Genomic DNA, 22,199 nt, shown 5'->3' with positions numbered 1-22,199 from the left:
TTTTAAAAGAATTTTTTTATCTTGTCCAGCTTTTCTGTTGCATTGGTGAGAGGGTGTATGTATCTTCCTTCACAACAGGCAGGGTGCTTATCATCGATTTGTTTGATTGTCCCTCAGTGCCTTCAAGATAAAGGTTACACATATTGTACAGTATGTATTTGTATACTCTGGTTAGTCAGGTTAGTCAAATATGCTAAGTCACACTGCTGTAGTGTTATTGATATAGCAGCGTAGGCTTTGTGGACTTAGCACTGCTTGAGTCATTTCAGTGTTGAGCAGTAGCTCTCTGTGTACATAAGTATACATAGCAGTCACTTTTACTGCTGGTTAGATATTGTACAGATATATTGATTCATTCAGGAGGCTGAAGGTACTGGTTAACTTTCAGTATCTGGGTTTGAGTGTATGCTTAATTGTTTCTATTGGCAGAAAGTTGGGTATGTCATTAGTAGTATAGCTGTCTTCCAGGAATATCCACTGAAATTGAGTATAGAAATAAGCTTTCTTAGAATATACAGGAAATAGTTGTTTATTCACTTTTACTTTGAATTTTGCAAATCAAAAAACCTTTTTAAGAAGTACAGTATTCATACAGAAAAGGACTTTAAGTGGTAAGTAAGTGTACAATTTTATGAATTTTAACAAAGCAGGCATACCTATGTGACTAATGCCCAAAACAAAAAAAGGATACTTTGAGTACAGCAGAATCATCCTTTGGCCCTCTGTCAGTTATTATTTCCTCAAGGGTAATCACTGTCCTGACTTTTAACGTCATAGATTTGTTTTGCCTTTTTAAAAACCTAATGTAAATAAGATCACACTGCATTCTCACTTTTATCTGGCTTCTTTTTGTTCAGCCCAAAATTTGTGAGATTTTTTTTCCTTATTGTGTGAGTAGCAATAGTTCATTCATACTCCATGAAAAGCCTTACACGTGCACAGAAGCATACAGAATAGTGTATGCATTTTCTGTTCATCTTCAACAGTTATCAACTCATGGCCTGTCTGCTTTTAGTAACTCTCCTACCCGCTGTCCTTAACTCTCCAGATTATTATGAAGTAAGTCCCGGACATATTTTTGCCTGGGTGCTCAGTATATTTGTTTCTTACATATTTAATAACTTTACTAAGTTGTGTCTTGGAGTTGATTGTTCTGAGTTGATTTTCTTACATATGCAGTATACCTTTTCAGTATATAACTTCAAGTCATTTTTTTCTCATTGGGACAGTTTTCTTGAAATAGTGTTTTTAGGGAATTCCCTGGAGATGCAGTGATTAAGGATTTGCTTTTACTACTGAGGACCCAGGTTTGATCCATTGTGGGTGAACTAGGATCCTGCAAGCTGGGTGGTATGGCCAAAAAAAAAAAAAAAAAAATAGTGTTTTTAGTATTTGTTCTCTACCACTTTAGTTTTCTTCTTTGGGGATCCCCCCTCTATGACCATCTTATCTACCACTTTTTTCTCGACTTTTAAAATCACTTTCTTATTTTCTTTTTGATACCAAATTTTTTTAAAATTTCACCTTCTATTTATTATAAGGTTTCTTTTTAAATACTTGTTTTTATACTATTTCTAACATAATCTTCATTTCTGAAGATTTAATTTTTGGTTACATTTGTTGTTATTTCCTGAATTCTATCATCTCATTTTTAGTTTCTCTAATTTTCTTTAGTCCTGTTCTCTCAAATCTTCTGTTATTTTGTTACTTTGTTTTAGCTCATTTAAAATGATCAATTTGTGGTTTTCATCTGTTTTGTGAACATGTTTTAAGCTTTGCTTTTATTGTCTTTTATTGATGTCACCCTAACATCTTTTTCCTCATAATAACTCTGAGATTTGATTGCCTCCACTTTTGTTGTTAATTTTCACGTGAAACTAATTTGCCCTGTTAGATAGGAGAGATTAGTCAGGATAACTTTTCTAGCTTTATGTGTAAAGCTCCATTTTCTATTGTTTTTACAAAGGTTTCAAAAAATGCTGCCTTGTACTTTCTGAGATCTCTTGGCTTTACGTTTTATCTGGTCCGTCTTGACTGTTGCCCTCACGCCCCTGTTCTGGTCAATTTGGATTCTGCGTACCCTGCATTTTCTCTCACTCTGAGTCTTTATTCTGTCCTCTGGCTGTTTTTTGCTGTTTGCCTTTTCTCAGGCTATAAGATGCCTTTGCTTCTATCTGCTTCCTCCCTCACAAATGCTGATATTATGCAGCTCTTGTGATTTCTCTTGTTTTCTCCTACCCATTTCTATTTTGGTGTTTGTGGGCATAGCTTGTCACTTAGTTTTGTTGCAGGTATTTTTTAACGCTTTTGAGTTTTGTTACCCTGATTTGTCTCTTTGGGTGGATTTGGATTAAAAACTACATCACCATCACCACCATCTTCTGTAATAGATTTGAAAAAGAATTGTTCTGTAGCTTACTGGACCCTGTTAAAGTAACTTGGTGTTAACTGATGAAGTATGGATTTTCTCCTTTTAAAACTTCTGTCAGTTGGTCAGAAATTAGCCAATCTCAGTCTTAGATTCTTTGAGTTTCATGAATCTTTAGTATATAACTCACTTTTAAATTGGTGTCTCTGCTGGAGATCCTACTATCCTATATATTACTCTTGGGAAAGACAATTACCTGATTTTACCTTTAATTCCTTGTGGGCTCAACTCTGTTCTTTCAACTCTTTTCTTTCTTTTTTTCATTTCTTTCCCCCCTCCCCTACTTTCTTAGCATCATATACCCAGTTTCACTGCTTTCAAAAGTTTATAGTCTAGGCAGTGGAGAACACATACCCAGAAATATATAAATATTATAAGAGAGATTTTATGTTATCAGAATGAAGAGGAAGTATTAGTTCATTTTGACCAGAGAAATCTTAAGAAGGCTTCATAGAGGAAGTAATAACTGAGGGAGGTGGGTTTTGAGGAATGGACAGGAATTTTTTTTTTTTTTCATTTATTTTTATTAGTTGGAGGCTAATTACTTTACAATATTGTAGTGTTTTTTGTCATACATTGACATGAATCAGCCATGGATTTCCATGTATTCCCCATCCCGATCCCCCCTCTGACCTCCCTCTCCACCCGATTCCTCTGGGTCTTCCCAGTGCACCAGACCCGAGCACTTGTCTCATGCATCCAGCCTGGAATTTAATAGATGTGTGAAACAACTTAACTCAAAGAAACTGTTAGTGTACTTGCCTTGAAATGGAATCTCCTGTGACAGTATTTCCCTACAGCAGTTTAACTCATATTGATCTTAAATTTATTTTCTCATAATCGTATATTGAGGTGAATGTGTCTAATAGAAGCTAGGGGAGTGTATAGTTTCACTGCTGAGAGTGGGCAGTAGATTAAAAAAAGTAAATGAGGAATGGGAACTACCTGTATTAAAAGGACAGGTAGAAGAAGAGGGCCTAGTAAGGATACTGAGATGTGAAATCAGAGACTTGATTTAAATGGTAAACCAGGAGAGACTGGTCTCAGAGAAGCCAAAAAGGACGAGAATTTTAATAATGGGTCAACATTGAGCAATGTCAAAGGCAAATTAAGTTGAATGTGCCCTGAAGCAGAGCATTGGATTTAGTAGCTAAGAGGACACTAACTGACTTTACTTTTTCCATTTTGTTTTGGGTGCTTAGAGAGTTCTAAAATTTGACTTTGTTTTAGATCTATGTATAATATTTACATAGTTTCAGAGTCAAGTATGCAAAATGTGTCCGGCTTCTGTCTCTGTTTCCTGCATCCTAATTCTTCTTCCATACCACTAGTAACCATTTCTTCTGAATTTTTCCTTTTTTTTTTTTTTAAGATGTGAGACTTTCATTTTTAAAAATATTTATTTACTTGGCTATGCCAGGTCTTAACTGCAGCACATGGGATCTTTGATCTTAGTTGTGGCATGTGGGATCCAGTTCCCCAACCAGGGATCAAACACAGGCCCCCTGCATTGACAGCGCAAAGTCTTAGCCATGCTAGACCACCAGGGAAGTCCCAGACTTTCATTTTTTTTATGTACAAGTAAGTCTGGGAGGTTGACCCTTGCTACTACTCCTTCACCCTGCCCCCAGTCCCGCCACCCTTCACAAGTAGAAGAAACACTGACAGTCTACAGCTTAGAGAGCACCTAAGCTTTGTCAGCTGACTTGTGAGTAGGTCAAGGTACAGGCAGAAAGGTCAGTGGCATAGATCTGCTTTGGCATCCAGGAATTGATCAGCCTCTCAGCCTGGCCTGGGTAGTGGCATCCAGTGATTTGAGGGTAGCAATGGCTGTCTTTAGTCTTAGGAGGACTGAAGGGACACATTTGTCCTGCAGTAACCATCCACTGCATCATCAACCTGATGTTCAGTGTATTTCTGTAAAAACCTAGACCAGAATTATTATTATTATTATTATTATTATTTTTAATTTTTTCCCATTTACTTTTATTAGTTGGAGGCTAATTAGTTTACAAGAATTTTTTAAAAAAAGATTTTATTTATCTATCTTTTTGCTTGTACTGGGTCTTCGTTGCTGTGCACGGGCTTTCTCTAGTGGCAGCGAGCAGGAGCTACTCTTGGCTGTGGTGCTCGGGCTTCTTGTGGTCGCTCCTCAGGCTGCAGAGCGCAGGCTCGAGGTGCTTGGGTTTCAGCAGTTGCAGCGCATGGGCCCAGCAGTTGTGACGCATGGGCTTAGCTGCTCCGAGACTTGCGGGATCTCCCCAGAGCAGGGATCAAATCTGTGTTCACCATATTGGCGTAAAGATTCATAACCACTGAACCACCAGGGAAGCCTCCAAACTAGAAATTCTTCACTGAGGATATCCCATTGCTGAAGGCTGATTTTAGTCACTGGGGAATCTCTTTATATATCAGGCTAGAGTCCTTAAATATCCCTCTCAGGAAACATTTTCTATCTCGTTCTTTGGTATTCTCATTTTAGGAAGGAAATCAGTGATCCAGGAATGGGATCTTCAGTTCACGGCAAGTGGGCAGCAGTAGTTTGATCTGTGTGTAGAGCATCAGACAGACAGAGTTCCTTCAGACATCTCTTACTCTGCTTTTTGGCTTTCTTTAGCAGAAGTATTTTTTGAAAATTTACGTATTCCTGTATAAGTCTGTCTGAACCTTCTCCAGAGATCACCATGGCATCTGTGCTCTTCCAAAGGTACTTGGAGGTTCAGTATCTCAGTTCATTTCTACGGAAGTATGGACTGCTGTAATGTCATAAGTTTCCAGGTAAAACAGGACTTTGTCTAGGACCCGAATGCCCTACTCAGAGTTAAAAAGGACTTCATGATGTTTCCTCCCATATGATTTGCCACGTTTTAGCAGCCAGTAAATTGAAACTGTCTTCCAGGCAAGTTGCAGATGTCTGGCGCATATTCTACTGGGCACATTTTAGCTGCTGTAGCAGGGCGGCAGCAGCAGAGAATTTGGAATGCAAGTCTCCTGATTAAAAGCATCCAACCCTTCTGTCTGTCATCAAATGTTTCTTAGTAGTGTTGTCACAAAGAATCGAGAAGTACGCCTGTATATGAAATAGAAAAAAATAACGTGAATAAATTCGTTTCCCTAGACAAGCATTAATTACTGTATTAGCAGGCATACACTGTTTGAGTTTCAGTTGTCAGCACTGTTTCCTGTCTCTTGCATCATCAGTTTTTCCCCTTTCTTCATTCATAGTATATGCATATCCATACATGCTGTAATTTCTGTTCTGTTTCTCACTCTCCTTTATTGCGAAAGTCCTTGAAAGAGTTCTTCACACTAGCTGTTTCCAGTTCACCTCACCTCTTTTTGTAATTTCTATTTCAAAATCTGTTACAGAGGGCAGGATGAAGTTCATCTCTACTGATGCTGCTTAGCCATTTGGCTTTAAATCCAAAACTGTATTGTGTGCTGGGAAAAAAAGGCTCCACTTTGAAAAAGGAGTTGTGGAGTGCTTTAAACTAGCAAGACCTTTAGCTTCTGAACACACAGCCCCAAATCCATCTTCTATTGTGGCTGTAAAGAAAGATCTGACTGCACAGGTGTCTCTCTGCCTAGCAACACTTTCTTATTGGTAGCATCCAAAAAAATAAATGTGTACAACCCAATTAACATACAGATTGTCTGCTCAGTTCCTCCTTTGCCATAAAGACAAAGGATTATCTCACCATCTGCTTTGGTCTGGTGATCACATTTAAAATGGTGTTTTACTTCTTTGTGGAGAAAGATCTCACCATCGTTAACAAACCTACAATTAAGGATATTTCGCTGCTCAGATTAGCTGCTTTCCAAACGGTTGCTCAACTACTGCCAACCAGGGAACCCAAAGCAGCAGCTGGTGTAGCCATTGACATTCTAAGGATGCAATGCATCTGCACCTTCGTGTGCAATCTTCCTACCCGTCATACACTGACCAGAGGAACAGTCATCACAACCACAGCGAATCGGGATGCCACACGTGGTGCAGTGAGCCTATAGGATCTCCAGGCATGCGCCGACCAGGCTGGGGGAGTAGGGGCAGGGCTGGTGGACCGTCTCCATTGTTTGTTTTTCATGTAAATGTTACCTGTGTATGTATATCTGGGCTTCCCAGGTGGCTCAGTGGTAAAAAATCCGCCTGCCAGTGTAGGCTACTCGGGTTCGGTCCCTGGGTCGGGAAGATCCCCTGGAGCAGGAAGTGGCAACCCACTCCAGGATTCTTGCCTGGAAAATCCAATGGACAGGGGAGCCTGGCAGGCTACAGTCCATGAGGTCGCAAAGAGTCGGACATGACTGAGCGTGCACACACACATGTATCTATATCTGCAGTTGTTTTTCTTAGATAAATGCTAACAAATTGTACACAGTTTATCTACCTGGATTTTTCTCTCTTAACGATATATCCTGGCAATCGTTCTCCTGTTGTATATAGAGATTTTCTTTAAACATTTTTATTTTTGGCTGTGTTGGGTGTTTGTTGCTGTGCACACGCTTTCTCTTGTTGCACCGAGTAGGGGCCATTCTTCACTGTAGTGTGTGGGCTTCTCACTGCAGTGGCTTCTCTTGTTGTGGAGCACGGGCTCTAGGGCGCGTAGAGTAGTTGTGGTGCATGGGCCTTGTTGCCCCACAACATGTGGAATCTTCCCCAGCAGGGATCGAACGCATGTCTCCTGCACTGTCAGGCAAATTCTTGGCCACTGGACCACTGGGGAGTCCTCTGCATTCCTTTTTACAGGTACAGAGTTCCCCATTTTATGGATGTTCTGGTACGTTTTAAGATGGAATAAGGCTTTAGGAAAGATCCAAAGCAAGGGAAACCTTAGGGAAGAGAAGGCCTTTTATTTTGTCAGCCTGTGGGAAACTCAGGGGACCCATGGCAGCTAAGATGATGGCACCGACAGAGAGGGCTGAACACATTAACACAAGGTCGCTTTTGGTCCCACAGAGTAAACCCCTTTGTTCTCTGAGCTAAAGAGGAGCTGGAGGATTTGAGGAAAGAAATTGGCTTTTCCCTTTCCTCCTATATTTCCTTATTTTATATACTCTGTTATGCTGTTAGGTTGTAAAGCAGGCCTGGAGTTAACCTGGAGTTCAGCTTTCTCTCACAGAGAGACAGCTGACAGTATCTGAGAAGTCCTGCTTTCACCTTTGGGAAACCACTTTCCTGATGCTTGGTATTCCTCCTTTGATTCTTGCTGGAATCAGCTCATTGGGCAGAAGAAGTTTTCTTCAGAAGTCTCTGAATGGGGTATAAAATGGTCCAACTCCAAAGCTCTGTTATACACTAAATCCAAAATTTCACTCATGTCTGTTTCCCGTTGCGCTTTCTGCTCAGCCACATTGTCCAGTAAAGCTTACTAAAGACAGCATTTGAATGACTGCTGCATAGTGGCATATCCAGCGATGTGCACATACACAGATCTTCGGGGGGGGTCATGGAACTAAGATCAGGGAGAGTAGGACATAGAGGACGTTTGCTCTTGTCTTTCCCTGTCAGTCCACTTCCTCACCTGTCCTCATAGAGACCAGCTGCTGATAATGATTCGTCGTAGTCAACCAACCTAGTCACACAGAACGGGGTCACTGTGCTTTGAAATATTATGCACAAAGCCTATATGAGAAAGGTTTTGAAGCCATCTTGAATGATCACAAAAGTAGGGTTCAACAAAAATAAAAAACACATTCCTTGTTCTTAGATAGGACCATTTAACATCATAAGTAAGTCAAACCTCCTGAGGTTAGCATATAAATTTAACGTAATTCCCCCAAAAGATACTGGCAAAAATTTTCCTGGCACTGGATCCTAAACTTCAAATGGAAAAATAAATAAGGAATTTATTTGTATCATTCCTGCTTAGGAGTACCTATGAAAGGGGCTTCCCTGGTGGCTCAGTGGTAAGAATCTGCCTGCAGTGCAGGTGTCTCAGGAGACGCAGGTTCGATCCCTGGGTCAGGAAGATCCCCTGGAGGAGGGCATGGTAACCCACTCCAGCATTCTTGCCTGGAGAATCCCATGGACAGAGGAGCCTGACCGGGCTACCGTCCATAGGGTTGCAAAGAGTCAGACAGAACTGAAGTAACTTAGCATGCACCCACACACACACTCACACACCTTTCAAAGTCTTCAAAAGGAAGAGCAATGAGAAGGGGCTACCTTTACTCCATATTAAAAAATACTATAAAGACCCTATAATTCAAACGTGTGGGTGTTGATGCCTGGCTAGATAGACAAACCAGTGGAAATAGTTCCAAGTACCCATGGAAATTTAGCATTTGAGAAAGGTAGCATCTTATATCATTGAGGAAAGAGATTAACTTAAAAAGTTGAAAATGGTTTTAACATGACTGGAGAGCCATTTGGAAAAATATATGTATTTGGATTTACATTTCCTTTACAGGTATATGTGTGTGTGCTCAGTTGCTCAGTTGTGTCTGATCCTTTGCAACCTCATAGACTGTAGCCCGCCAGACTTCTCCGTCCATGGAATTTTTCAGCTAATAATACTGGACTGGGTTGCCATTTCCTACTTCAGGAGTTCTTCCTGACCCAGGAATTGAACCTATGTCTCTTGTATCTCCTGTATTGGCAGGTAGATTCTTTACCGCTGAGTCACCTAGGAAGCCCTACATTCCCTTTAATTTTCATTAAAATATACTCCAAATAGATGAGTTATTTCAGTGTAAAAAAATGAAAATATATGTTTAAGGGAAAAAAAAAGTCCATTTCTTTATAACTGAGACATGAAAAAAGTGTTTCTGTTGTAATTTAAATCCAGCAGATTGATAAATTTACATGCTTAGAGTGAGGGCAACTTGTGCCTAGAAACGGACAATTGGGATCACTCCCAGTTGTGGGAATGTTAGTTTTTGATTATAGAAATTAAACGCCTAGGCTGGTGCTGAGTTGTGCAGGCTTGTGCTGACAAGCAGTGATGCCTGCCTTCTACAGGCAAGGTTGAGAAATGGTCTGCATTTCCCATCTACCTCCACTGAGAAATATTCTGCTTTGGAGCCAAACAAGGTGTAAAAGGAATTAAGAGCTAGTTTTCAGCCCAAAATTTTCATGGGAAGTAAGTGTTCTCCACCTCAAGTCACTTGTCAGCTTTGGTCCAGGGCCAGAATACTGGAATGGGTAGACTTTCCCTTTTCCAGGAGATCTTCCCAACCCACGGATCAAACCCATGTCTCCTGCATTTCGGGCAGATTCTTCACCAGCTGAGCCACAAGGGAAGCCCAAGAATACAGGATTGGGTAGCTTATCCTTTCTCCAGCGGATCTTCCCAACCAGGAATTGAACCAGGGTCTCCTGCATTGGAGGCAGACTCTTTACCAACTGAGCTATCAGGGAAACCCCTTTGGTCCAGTGACAGTGACTGAATTCATAGTAGAGAAACCACGAGCTAGATGTAAAACAAAAGAGCTCAGAGTTGAGCTTAAGTGATGTGCCAGTCTCCTAAGGTGTGTAAGGGAGAGAGAACCCCTGAATATACACCATCGATTTCTTACTTCATTTATTTAAATAAAATTTTTTATTTTTTATTATTTGTTCATGAGAACAAATCTCATGATCCATTGGGTCATAGAAAAATCCTTGGATCAAAGAAAAAGCAAGGGAATTCCAGAAAAACATCTATTTCTGCTTCATTGACTACACTAAAGCCTTTGACTTTGTGGATTACAACAACTGTGGATAATTCTTAAAGGGATGGGAATACCAGACCACCTCACCTGCCTTCTGAGAAACCTGTATGCAGGTCAAGAAGCAACAGAACTAGACATGGAACAGCAGACTGGTTCAAAATCAGGAAAGGAGTACGTCAAGGATGTATATTGTCACCCTGCTTATTTAACTACTAGGCAGAGTACATCATGTGAAATGCCAGACTGGATGAATCTCAAGCTGGAATCAAGATTGCCGGGAGAAATACCAGTAACCTCAGATATGCAGATGACACCACCCTAATGGCAGAAAGTAAAGAGGAACTAAAGAGCGTCTTGATGAAGGTGAAAGAGGAGAGTAAAAAAGCTGGCTTAAAACTCAGCATTCAAAAAACTAAGATCATGGCATCTGATCCCATCACTTCATGGCAAATAGATGGGGAAAAAAAAATGGAATCAGTGAGAGACTATTTTCTTGGGCTCCAAAATCACTGTGACTGCAGCCGTGAAATTAAAAGATGCTTGCTCCTTGGAAGAAACATTATGACAAACCTCGACAGTGTATTGAAAAACAAAGACATCACTTTGCTAGCAAATGTCTGAATAGCTATGGTTTTTCCAGTAGTCATGTACAGATGTGAGAGTTGGACCATAAAGAAGGCTGAGCGCCAAAGAATTGATGCTTTCACAACTGTGGTGCTGGAGAAGAGTCTTGAGAGTCTCTTGGATAGCAGGGAGATCAACCCAGTCAATCCTAAAGGAAATCAACCCTGAATATTTATTGGAAGGACTAATACTAAAGCTGAAGCTCCAATACTTTGGCCACCTGATGCAAAGAGCTGACTCACTGAAAAAGACCCTGATGCTGGGACAGATTGAGGGCATGAGGAGAAGGGGGCGACAGAGGATAAGATGGTTGGATGGCATCACTGACTCAATGGACATGAGTTTGAGCAAACTCTGGGAGATAATAAGGACAATGAAGCCTGGCGTGCTGCAGTCCATAGCGTGGCAATGAGTCAGACATGACCAAGTGACTGAACAGCAACAAAAACATGAGAACAAACTTTACTACACATTCTGGATCACAAAATTTCCCCAATTCTGCATCCTTTATTTAAGACAAGAGTTATTGAGAGCTTGATGTGAATGAAGAAAATGTTTTGTTACACATTGAACCTTGATCACATTTCACATTCCTCTTTTCCAATCTTTATTGAGTTCTGAGAAAAGACAAATATTAAGGAGGAATAAGGAGAAATGCGAAGATTTGAAGAGAAAAGTGAAAAAGTTGAGAAGTGAGAGGCCCAATATACAGATGGATGATAGCCAGATCACACTGAAAAACAGAAATCTGACCCATAAGCTCCTTGTTTTGTAAAAACCCCATTACAATGAAAGTTTGGGCCTTCCCTGGTGGCTCAGCAATAAAGAATCCTCCTGCCAATTCAGGAGACTCGGGTTCAATCCCTGGGTCAGAAAGATCCCCTGGAGAAGGAAATGGCAACTCACTCCAGTATTCTTGCCTGGGAAATTCCATGGACAGAGGAGCTGGTGGGCTACAGTCCGTGGGATTGCAAAGAGTAAGACACGACTTAGTAACTGAACTACCATGAAATTTTAGTTATTAAGACTGGCACCTCTTAAAGGTCCACAAGTGGATTCAGGAATCTCCCTTTCTAGCATAATATGATAAGAGTTTTTTGGGCTCCAAAATCACTGCAGATGGTGACTGCAGCCATGAAATTAAAGGATGCTTGCTCCTTGGAAGAAAAGTTATGACCAACCTAGACAGAGTATTAAAAAGCAGAGACATTACTTTGCCAACAAAGGTCCATCTAGTCAAAGCTATGGTTTTTCCAGTAGTCATGTATGGATGTGAGAGTTGGATGGTGAAGAAAGCTAAGTGCCGAAAAATTGATGCTTTTGAACTGTGGTGTTGGAGAAGACTCTTGAGAGTCCCTTGAACAGCAAAGAGATCCAGCCAGTCCATCCTAAAGGAAATCAGTCCTTTTTTTTTTGTTTTGATTTTGTTTTGTTTTAGGAAATCAGTCCTGAATCTCCATTGGAAGGACTGCTGCTGAAGCTGAAACTCCAATACTTTGGCCACCTGCTGCAAAGAACTGACTCATTTGAAAATACCTTGATGCTGGGAAAGATTGAAGGTGGGAGGAGTAGGGGACGACAGAGGTTGAGATGGTTGAATGGCATCACCGACTCGATGGACATGTGTTTGAGTAAGCTCCGGGAGTTGGTGATGGACACGGAAGTCTGGCGTGCTGCAGTGCATGGGGTCAAAAAGAGTTGGACACGACTGAGTAACTGAACTGAACTGAGGCAGTGGTATGTTAGTAAATGTTTAACAGAAGATTCTCTGGGAAAGTGGGAGTGACTGGGAACATGGTTGGTAGTGTTTTCTGATTTCTATTGTGTTAATATTTCCACAGGCTGATTTCAGGCTACCAAGAGTTTAACATCAGTCTGGCAAGATTCCTGACAGTTGCACAATTGATTTTCTTAAGCTGGTTCTATCTGGCTTTAGCAAACCATTAGTTACATTGCTGTTTGCCAACAATTCAGAACCTTAAGCCAACAAAGGTGAAGGAAAATATTTAGGAAAATTAAGGAAACTTGCATACAGATTGAAGTGTGACAGTATATAGCACCAGTTCCCTAACTTTTCATGTCTGGGGCTGTCTCTTTCACAGTCATTTGTTTGTTGATAGTCTTCAGTGGAGGCTGTTTTCTGCTTCTGGGAGATTCCTAAGAACTCTCAGGGTGAGGTCTCTGGCAGGAACAGTCTTGTTGATTCAAGAGGGGCTTATTCCTCCTCACTTAAGAAACAAAGGTGCAAGGATAGAGGCTACAGAGTTTTAACTGCTATGTTAGTTATTAATAGTGCCTGTAATGTTCTTTCCATTGCCATCATAGGCAATCTTTTTTGGATGTCTTTTTCAGAAGATGAAGCCTCAGTTTTAAAGAGTGAATAGGGTTGTTCTGAAGGATATTTTGGAAAAGCTACTTGCATCTGGTTGATACAACTGTGTATTGATTCCACTTACATGAGATATGTAGAGTAGTCAAATTCACAGGGACAGAGTAGAATGGGGGGTGCCCGGGGCTGGTGGGGGAGGGGGAGGTGAGGAATTGGTTTTTAATTGGTACAAAGTTTCAGTTTTTCAAAATGAAAGATATTCTAGAGATGGAAGGTGGTAATGGTTGTACAGTGTCATTGTACTTAATGCCACTGAACTGTCCACTTAAAAATGGTTAAAATAGTTAATTTTATGTTGAATATACTTTAGCATCATTTTTAAAAATTTCAAAACTGAGTATCAGATGAGTCATTTGCAATATTTGGCTATATCAGCCTATAATAAGGCAGAGTCTAAAATTGGGGCAACAGTCCTAGGTAGATGAGATGCCCCAGGTTCAGAGTCAGTCCTGTCTATGGGACTGACTTCATTGTCATTAAGACAAAAGGTCAACAAAACAGTTGAGGACAAGCAAGTGCAAGAGTTTCTAAAAGTTTTAACTAGAGTTGAGAATTCTTTGTCCTTTCTATATTGCCTAAGGATTGAAGGTCATCTGGGTGGTGAAGTTAGATACCTGTGTCAGGAAGATACCCTGGTGAAGGAAATGGTAACACTCCAGTATTTTTGCCTGGAGAATCCCATGGACAGAGGAGCCTGGTGGGCTATAGTCTGTGGGGTTGCAAAGAGTTAGACATGACTGTGAAATGAACACTTTCACATACATTGGGAAAGGATTTCTGCCCATCTAGGTAATTAACACATCCATTACCTCATATATATATATATATATATATATATATATATATATATATATATATAAAACTTTTCTGTGTGGTAAGAACAATTAAATTGTATTCTCTTAGCAAATTTCAATTACATAATGTTATCAGTTACTGTGTTATCAACTACAGTCACCATGTTTTACATTAGATTCTCATCTTATTGCTGAAAGTTTGCACCCTGTTACCAGTCTCTTACTATTTCCTCCCATGCCCTAGTCCCTGGCAAATACTTTTCTACTCTGTTTCTATGACTTTGACATATTTTCTTATTTTTTAGATTCCACATAGAAGTGATACCGTGTATTTGTCCTTCTCTGTGTGGGGTTATTTCTCTTTATATACCATATCTTTATCTATTCCTTTGTTGATAGACACTTAGGTTGTTTCTGCATCTTGGCTGTTGTGAATGCTTCAATGAACATGGGAGTGCAGATCTCTCTTCAATTTTCTGTTTTCATTTCCTTTGAATATATCCCCAGAAGTGGCACTGCTGGATCACATGGCGGCTGTAGTCTGAGTTTTTTAAGGCACCTCCATTCTGTTCCCCATAGTGGCTGCACCAGCTTACATTCCACCAACAGTGTGTGTGGTGGGTAGGGGCTTCCCTTTTCTCCACACCCTCTCCAGCATTTATTACTTGCTTCTTTGACAGTGGCCATTCTGACCAGTATATCTCATTGTAGTTTTATTTGCATTTCTCTACTAAGTATCAATGATGAGCATCTTTTTGTGTGCCTATTGGCCATCTGTATGTCTTCTCTGCATAAATGTCTACTTAGGTCTTCTGTTTAATTTTTTTTTTTTTTTTGTTGTTGTTGTTGAGTACACTCTATACTTTTAAATGGAGAGGGCCAGGACATAAGAGTTGTGTTCTATTAGGGTGCACATTTGGCTACTGTAACAAAGGCAAAACAAAATACAGTAACTTAAATAGGATACAGTGTTTTTCTGCTTTGCATAAAAATCTGAGCAAACATTCCAGGGCTGACATGGCAGCTCCAGGGTCAGTACCTAGGGAGCTCCTTGGATATAGTTTTGTCTTCCTCAATACCTGACTTCCTTCTTAGCATTTAAGAGGACAGGTTCACCCCCACCCTTATGCCCACCATATGGCAAACTGGGAAGAGGGGAAGGGAGAGTGGAAGGCATGTCCCTTCCCTTTATGGACACAACCCAGAGGTTGCCCACAACCCTTCTGCTTACATCCCCTTGGCCAAAACTTAATAAGCTAGCCACTCTTGCTGAGATTGTTGTTGCTTGGCTCAGTCGCTATCGCATTCAACTCTTTGTGGCCCCATGGCCTGTAGCCTGCCAGGCTCTTCTGTCCATGGGATTTCCCAGGGAAGAATACTGGAGTGGGTGTCACTTGCTACTCAAGGGTATCTTCCTCACCCAGGGTGCAAACCTGCATCTCCTGCATTGGCAGGCAGATTCTTTACCACAGAGCCACCGGGGAAGACCTCTTACTGTGATGGAGGTTGGCAAATGTAGTTCTTCCCTGAAGGCAATGTGCCCAGCTAAAACCGTGAGAGTTCTTTGACTAAAGAAGCAAGAGGAAGATGGATATTAGGGGACAGCTAGCAGTTTCTGCCACAGTCCACCCCTTCTTCACTCAACAGAGTTATGCATGACTTCTCACCTTCTCACTAGTGTACCAGTCCAGGTTCAGTTGAGGAAGTACACTTCCATAAGACTGCTTTTATGAGGGAACACAATAGCACTTTGGGTCTCTAGGAATTAGTGTCAATTCAGAGCTAGAAGTATTGCCTGAAAATTCTGGGATTTTCCCTTCCCGCAGTACATACTCACCTTCACCGGTGGCTGTAGGTACTGTCAGAGAAAGAGTGATTACACGAGTCTGCCTGAAGCATTGGTAGACAACTTCGGACAGGTTGGAGGAGCCGTGACATGTGAGAAGCCAAGCCTGGCTGACTGCCAGATAGGAATTGGAAGATTCTCATGGAGAGCCGAGCGGGAAGCAGTTGCTGCAGACAACTCCCATGCCTGTGAGTCTGCAGCCAGGTATCTGGAGGTGGGCCTGGGGTTGCTGGTGGCGAGCAGGGCTAGCAGTTCGGAAAAACAAGCTGGATGCAGCGTGGAGGCTGAGGACACGTGGTTTTCTCAGAAACTGCTCCTTACTTTACGGTAATAACCTGGGAGTGTTGGCTGCTGCTTTGCTCCTGCTTTCTGAGTATCTTAGAAGGCCCTCTTTTGGTTAACTCTAACCAAGAATCATGTAAGGCAGAGGATCTGGGGAAAACATAATTTCTGCTCCCATTTACCTAGTCTGTAAGTGCTCCCACTTAGGGAGGGCCAAATATATGTATGTAGCTCAAAGTTGAGGGTGTACAACTTTGGAATGATTCATACCATTTGTTGCCCATGTGGCTGCTCATCTCTCTCTGATTTACACCCCAGCTTTCCTCAGCTCCACACCCACCACACAACAGTAGGGCTGTGTCTTGTAATAAGATACAAGGCATCACAGCAAAGCTTGGCATCTGACGTCTCCAGAGCAGCTCTGGAAGCTAGAGGATGATGTAAAATGCTTTCCAGATTCTGAGGGATTTATTGTTTCTGGCACAGGCAGAGTAAGTGGTTCCAGACTGATTGCAGTTGGGGTAACTGGAACTTCCCTAGTATTAGTAGGGCTTCCCTGGTGACTCAGACGATACAGAGTCTGCCTGCAGTGGAGGAGACCTGTGTTTGACTCCTGGGTTGGAAAGATCACCTGGAGAAGGAATGGCAACCCCCGCCAGTATTCTTGCCTGGAGAATTTCATGGACAGAGGAACCTGGTGGGCTACCGTCCATGGGGTCACAGAGTCGGACACGACTGAGTGACTAACACTTTCACTTCACCACTAGAGATAAATAGAAAGTTGGACCAAATATATGTATGAAACAACTATTTTCAGACCGCGGTAACAGGAACTGGGTTTTGGAGATGTAAATATCCCAGAATGCATGGCATAGCTCAGAGAAGGTAGAGCTATTCAGCTCAAAGATGCCAAATATACTCCTTGGAAAACACTGTAGTAGACATACAGACTGTATCAAAGGAGGTGACAAGAATATTATTCAAGACTGAAAGACCATGGCATAAGGGGTCATGAGTATTTACCTTTTTGTTTGCTATATTGGGGTGGTCACCACTGAGTTATCACCATATATATCAGGTTTCACTTTTCAACATTTCCCTTATGAGTTGGTGAGGGTACAGTTTTGGTTGCTGTAGTAAAGATAGAAATAGCAATGATTTAAGCAAGATAAAAGTTCATTTCTCTGTCACATAAGAGTCCATGCATTAAGCGGTAGAAGACTGATAAGATGGCTGCACAGTGTCAGGGACCTTGGCTTCTCCTATCTCACGGGTTAAGGTGGCCGCTCCAGCACCTCCAGGATGTCTTCTTTCAGGAAGGAGGGAAGAGAAAATGGAAGGCATGTCCCTACTCTTCTCTTTTCAGTTCAGTTCATTTCAGTTGCTCAGTTGTGTCTGACTCTTGCTGACCCCATGGACTGCAGCACGCCAGGCTTTCCTGTCCATCACCAACTCCCAGAGCTTACTCAAACTCATGTCCATCGAGTCAGTGATGCCATCCAAACATCTCATCCTCTGTCGTCCCCTCCTCCTCCTGCCTTCAGTTTTGCCCAGCATCAGGGTCTTTTCCAGTGAGTCAGTTCTTTGCATCGGGTGGCCAAAGTATTGGCATTTCAGCTTCAGCGTCAGTCCTTCCAATGAATATTCAGGGACTGATTTCCTTTAGGATGGACTGGTTGGATCTCCTTGCAGTCCAAGAGATTCTCTAGAGTCTTCTCCAACACCACAGTTCAAAAGCATCAATTCTTCGGTGCTCAGCTTTCTTTATAGTCCAACTCTCACATCCATACATGACTACTGGAAAAACCACAGCTTTGACTAGATGGATGTTTGTTAGCAAAGTAACGTCTGCTCTTCAGGGCGCAGCTCTTCCCCTGCATCAGGTCCACCTCGGTCACAAGCCCACACTGTGTTAGAGAGGGCTGACGGGGCAGCCTGTAGCTGGTGCCACGTGCTCAGCTGCAGCTCAGGCACTCTTACTACAGGAGAGGGTGGAGAATGGCAATCACGGAACAGTTAGTGTCTGTCTGTGAGATAAACACATAGGGTCCAGGGAGAACCCATCCAAAGTGCGAAAAGGGGAGGGTCCTGGGTAGGAAGTGAGTCCAGCCTTAAGACACCCACGTGAGAAATCCTGTGAAACTGATACTACTTTCTATTTTGTGTGTCATGACAACAGTCATGACAGTTCCTACTTAGGATTTTAAAATTCCATTAAGTGTCACCTCTTGGCTGTCCTTAAACTGTTTGCATTCCTTTTGGCACTTGCCATGTTGTAAGACATTCTGTGTCATTCCCAGCTTTGTAAGGCTGTCAAAGTGATGCTGTAGGAGCAGCAAAATAGTTATGAGGGAGCCCTTGACACTGGCACATGTATATGTAGGGTGAGAGGATCTGGTGTCTGAGGTTTGCTTCATAATACTCCAGCACAAAATAGGCAGAGGGGAAAGGTGAGACAAGACTGACAGAAGGTTGGTTTGTTGAAGCTGTGTCACATGTGCCTGGGTGACCATAGGGGTCTTTTCTTCCTTTGTGCATGTTGGAAAATGCTCCTAATGAAACAAAAGTCCCATCCCTGAATATAGTCAGACCTGGATTCAAACCCTAGTTTCACTGAAAAGTGGAAGTGAAAACTGCTCAGTTGTGTCTGACTCTTTGTGACCCCACAGATGATACAGTCCATGGAATTCTCCAGGCCAGAATACTGGAATGGGTAGCCTTTCCCTTCTCTAGGGGATCTTCCCAACCCAGGGATCGAACCCAGGTCTCCCGCATTGCAGGCAGGTTCTTTACCAGCTGAGCCACAAGGGAAGCCCATAGTATATAGTCTCAGTACTTACTAGTTAAGTAACTTTTTCTCTCTATAAACTCGGTTCTTAAAATGGGAACTGTGTAGCCCAATAGGGTTCTTGTAAAGATTAAACGAGACAAAATTTGAGGCATCTAGCAAGGTCTGGCCCTTAGTAGTTGTGTTAATAAGGGTGCCCACTTGCAAGCAAGAGCAGTTGACTCTGGTTATGAGTAATTCCTCGGACACACATATGTTAGTATTTGCAGCAGAATTAGGGCTTGAGCTGGGATCTCTGATTTCTAGACCTAGAGCATTTTTTTACATACGTTATAGCACTTGTCCAAATACTTACCTTGGTTTGGTGCTTTGCAATATGCACCTTCAAACATACAGGACCTTAGTTTGGTCCTGTATTCTTATTGTTTGTATTGTATTGTATTCTTATAGTTTGGTCCTGTAACTTATTCTTGCCTTGAGAACCCCATGAACAGAATGAAACGGTGAAGAGATTGGACACTGAAAGATAAACTCCCCAGGTCGGTAGGTCCCCAATATGCTATTGGAGATCAGTGGAGAAATAACTCCAGAAAGAATGAAGGGACGAAGCCAAAGCAAAAACAACAGCCAGTTGTGGATGTGACTGGTGATGGAAGTAAAGTCTGATGGTGTAAAGAGCAATATTGCATAGGAACCTGGAATGTTAGGTTCATGAATCAAGGCAAATTGGAAATGGTCAAACAGAAGATGGGAAGAGTGAATGTCAACATTCTAGGAATCAGCGACCTAAAATGAACTGGAATGGGTGAATTTAACTCAGATGAACATTATATCTACTACTGTGGGCAAGAATCCCTTAGAAGAAATGGAGTAGCCATCATAGTCAACAAAAAAGTCCGAAATGCCGTTACTTGGATATAGTCTCAAAAACGACAGAATGATCTCTGTTCATTTCCAAGGCGAACCATTCAATATGACAGTAATTCAAGTCTATGCCCTGACCAGTAATGCTGAAGAAGCTGAAGTTGAACGGTTCTATGAAGACCTATAAGACCTTCTAGAATTAACATCCCCAAAAGATGTCCTTTTCATTATAGGGGACTGGAATGCAAAAGTAGGAAGTCAGATGACACATGGAATAACAGGAAAATTTGGCCTTGGAGTACAGAATGAAGCAGGGCAAAGGCTAATAGACTTTTGCTAAGAGAATGCACTGATCATAGCAAACACCCTCTTCCAACAGCACAAGAGAAGACTCTACACAGGGACATCACCAGATGGTCAACACTGAAATCAGATTGATTATATTTTTTGCAGCCAAAGATGGAGATGCTCTATACAGTCAGCAAAAACAAGACCGGGAGTGACTGTGGCTCAGATCATGAACACCTTATTGCCAAATTCAGACTTAAACTGAAGAAAGTAGGGAAAACCACTAGACCATTTGGTATGACCTAAATTAAATCCCTTATGATTATACAGTGGAAGTGACAAATAGATTCAAGGGATTAGATCTGATAGAGTGAAGAACTATGGATGGAGGTTCGTGACACCATACAAGAGGCAGGGATCAAGACCATCCACAAGAAAAATGCAGAAAGACAAAATGGGTGTCTGAGGAGGCCTTAACAATAGCTGTGAAAAGAACAGAAGTGAAAGGCAAAGGAGAAAAGGAAAGATATACTCATTTGAATGCAGAGTGCCAAAGAATAGCAAGGAGAGATAAGAAAGCCTTCCTCAGTGATCAATGCAAAGAAATAGAGGAAAACAATAGAATGGAAAAGACTAGAGATCTCTTCAAGAAAATTAGATGGAGAAGGAAATGGCAACCCACTCCAGTATTCTTGCCTGGAGAATCCCATGGACAAAGGTGCCTGACAGGCTACAGTCCATGGGGTCTCAAGAGTCAGACACGACTTAGTGACTTAAAAAAAAAGAAAATTAGAGATACCAAGGGAAGGTTTCATGCAAAGATGGGCACAATAAAGGACAGAAATGGTATGGACCTAACAGAAGCAGAAGATATTAAGAAGAGGTGGCAAGAACACCCAGAAGAACTATACCAAAGAGATCTCCTGAATGAAACTGGAGCCCATTATAGAGAGTGAAGTAAGCCAGAAAGATAAAGAACATCACGGCATACTAACACATATATATGGAATTTAGAAAGATGGTAATGATAACCCTATATGCAAAACAGAAAAAGAGACACAGATGTACAGAACAGACTTTTGGACTCTGTGGGAGAAGGCGAGGGTGGGATGTTTCAAGAGAACAGCATCAAAACATGTATATTATCTATGGTGAAACAGATCACCAGCCCAGGTTGGATGCATGAGACAAGTGCTCGGGCCTGGTGCACTGGGAAGACCCAGAGGGATCAGGTAGAGAGGGAGGTCAGAGAGGGGATCAGGATGGGGAATACATGTAAATCCATGGCTGATTCATGTCAATGTATGACAAAAACCACTACAATATTGTAAAGTAATTAGCCTCCAACTAATAAAAATAAATGAAAAAAAAAAAAAAAAAAAAACCAGAGATCTCCATGACCCAGACAATCATGATGGCGTGATCACTAACCTAGAGCCAGACATCCGGTATGTGAAGTCAAGTGGGCCTTAGGAAGCATTGCTACAAACAAAGCTAGTGGAGATGATGGAATTCCAGTTGAGCTATTTCAAATCCTAAAAGATGATGCTGTGAAAGTGCTTCACTCAATATGTCAGCAAATTTGGAAAACTCAGCAGTGGCCAAAGGACTGGAGAAGGTCAGTTTTCATCCCAATCCCAAAGAAAGGCAATGCCAAAAAATGCTCAAACTACCGCACAATTCCACTCATCTCACATGCTTGTACAGTAATGCTCAAAATTCTCCAAGCCAGGCTTCAGCAATACGTGAATCATGAACTTCCAGATGTTCAAGCTGGTTTTAGAAAAGGCAGAGATCAAATAACCAACATCCGCTGGATCATCGAAAAAGCAAGAGAGTTCCAGAAAAACATCTATTTCTGTTTTATTGACTATGCCAAAGCCTTTGACTGTGTGGATCACCACAAACTGTGGAAAATTATTCAAGAGATGGGAGTACCAGACCATCTGACCCACCTCTTGAGAAATCTGTATGCAGGTCAGGAAGCAACAGTTAGAACTGGACATGGAACACAGACTGGTTGCAAATCGGGGAAGGCATATGTCAAGGCTATATATTGTCATCCTGCTTATTTAACTTATATGCAGAGTGCATCATGTGAAGTGCTGGACTGGATGAAGCACAAGCTGGAATCAAGATTGTCGGGAGAAATATCAGTAACCTCAGATATGCAGATGACACCACCCTTATGGCAGAAAGTGAAGAACTAAAGAGCCTCTTGATGAAAGTGAAAGAGGAGAGTGAAA

At 41.7% G+C, this 22,199-nt stretch overlaps 1 non-coding gene and 1 pseudogene across 1 annotated transcript; both read right to left on the bottom strand.

The window, feature by feature from the left end:
• Positions 1-360: 360 nt before the first annotated feature.
• Positions 361-14,462, bottom strand: LOC139036200 (asparagine synthetase [glutamine-hydrolyzing]-like; annotated as a pseudogene).
• Positions 9,714-9,785, bottom strand: TRNAW-CCA (transfer RNA tryptophan (anticodon CCA)). The gene has a single exon. It is a non-coding gene; the product is annotated as a tRNA-Trp (tRNA).
• Positions 14,463-22,199: the final 7,737 nt, after the last annotated feature.

The sequence above is a fragment of the Odocoileus virginianus genome, chromosome 8 (assembly GCF_023699985.2).
Source record: "Odocoileus virginianus isolate 20LAN1187 ecotype Illinois chromosome 8, Ovbor_1.2, whole genome shotgun sequence".
Classification (NCBI taxonomy): domain Eukaryota; kingdom Metazoa; phylum Chordata; class Mammalia; order Artiodactyla; family Cervidae; genus Odocoileus; species Odocoileus virginianus.
Note: the sequence above shows the minus strand (reverse complement) of the source record. Positions and strands in the feature narration are given on the sequence as shown.